Raw genomic sequence first — 1,854 nt, 5'->3', positions numbered from 1 at the left:
ATACTTGAATGCGTCGTAAACGACGCATTCAAATGCAAACTTCAAAAGATCGTAACTCAGTCCAATCTCGCTCAAATCCATCGATCGAAATATCCAGGGCGAAGAGAAAACTCTCACCTGTCGGGAGAAACAATCCGCGAAGCGCTGCGAGCAACGGTTCCCGCTGGACCGTGAATTTTTCTGCTTTTAAGTGCCCTCGTACTTCTTGGCACCTTCATTCGCCCTCGGGTTGTGGAGTAGCTCTGCTCGTTTTGTCACTGCGAATTGAAATAAAGCCAAACAACAGCAATTCAAAGGAACAGTCGGGAAAACCTGTCAGCGCCTTCTAGGAGCAGCCTGGTCCCGTAGCTCAGATGGTTAGAGCATTGCTCATGACAAGCAAGGTCCCGGGTTCGAGTCCTGGTGGGTCTGGCATTCTTCTTCTCTTTCTTCTCTTTCAAGCAGTTCACTTCCCCGCGGGAGTATTCGAATTTGAAGCTCTCCCGATCCTTTCAAAACAACGATTCGCTCTCCTCATGATTGTTTTGTTTCTTGATGTTTGTAATGTAACACCAACAGCAGCAGCAGCAGCTGAAGCTGCAGACAATGGTGGTGTAGATGAAGCGGCTGGAAAAGCTGCCCGGCCAGTCACCGGCACAGCCTACTTCACTCGCAATGGAGAGAGGTTCGGGAAGGAAGTTCCCGGCGTGCTCGGTGGTGGACAATACCCGTTCCTTAGCTTGCACGGAGACGTGAGTAGTTTCATGCTGCTGCTGCCGCCGTCGCCGTCTTTTTGTGGCGAGCTTCTCTGTAGGCACTGCATGTTGGTGTTGGTGGTGTTGGAGTGGTGTTGAAGTGGAGTGTGTGTTGGTGGTGGTGTAGACCAAAAAGTAGGGATTCACTGGCCAGAAAAAGCCACTTCATAGCTGTGTGGTGTAGACCAGGCTGAATAGTGGCGGTCAATTCTTCAGCCTTGCAACCTGTTGAATGGTGCAATCCCAGCACAAGCTGCTATGACTTCTGCTGTAGCATCGCTATCATCGCCTTTGGCGATGGGCGTCCAATGGTCCAATGGTGGTGTAGGGGTCGAGTGTGTGTGTGTGTGTAACGTGCGTGGTCTAAGGCTAGGAGGCTACTACCCACAGTCAGTCAACTAACATATCAGAACTTACTCCGGCACGGCCTGGAGGTTATCTTATATCAAAGTGAAAGTGAACTTGCTCTCTCTCAACCACGACTCTCTCTCCGATCTCTGATCTCTCTCCTTCGATCTCTCTCTTGAGATACAAACTAGAGAACTACTTATACAGAATCTAACAAGGCCGTTGGCAAGGGGGCCAGCTAGGAAGCTTCAGCTGGGGTCTATTGCGGGAAACAAGCAGCAGGCAGCAAAACAGCTAAAGAATGTATGTGATAGTGTAGCAAGCAACCTGGAAATGCCATTGATTACTCGCAGCACGCTCAAGTGCTACAAAGGAAGCATTGGAGCATGAAACTGATATCGCAGTGAAGATAAGTCCATACAACTGCACAAGGACCTCTTGCAAATGAAGCATAGCGGCACAAGTATTGTATTTGGAAACAATGAAGACTACTGATAATTAGTGTTGGTCTAGCTACTCTCCAGTGTGTAGTGGCGCCATGCACGGATCATGGAAGAACAATCGTAAATGTAGGAAGTACTGTATGCAGTTCTAAACAATAAGAGTCATGCAACATGCATGTACTACTAGTCATGTGTAAACTGTAAAGCAGGGATACTACATGTGTATGGGGGGGGGGGGGGTGGAGAGGGCTGTGTGTGTGGGGGGGGGGGGGGGTGGAGAGGGCTGTGTGTGTGTGGGGGGGGGGGGGGGGTGGAGAGGGCTGTGTGTG

This window comes from Sycon ciliatum, chromosome 7 (genome assembly GCF_964019385.1).
Source record: "Sycon ciliatum chromosome 7, ocSycCili1.1, whole genome shotgun sequence".
NCBI classification, from domain to species: Eukaryota; Metazoa; Porifera; class Calcarea; order Leucosolenida; family Sycettidae; genus Sycon; species Sycon ciliatum.
Note: the sequence above shows the minus strand (reverse complement) of the source record.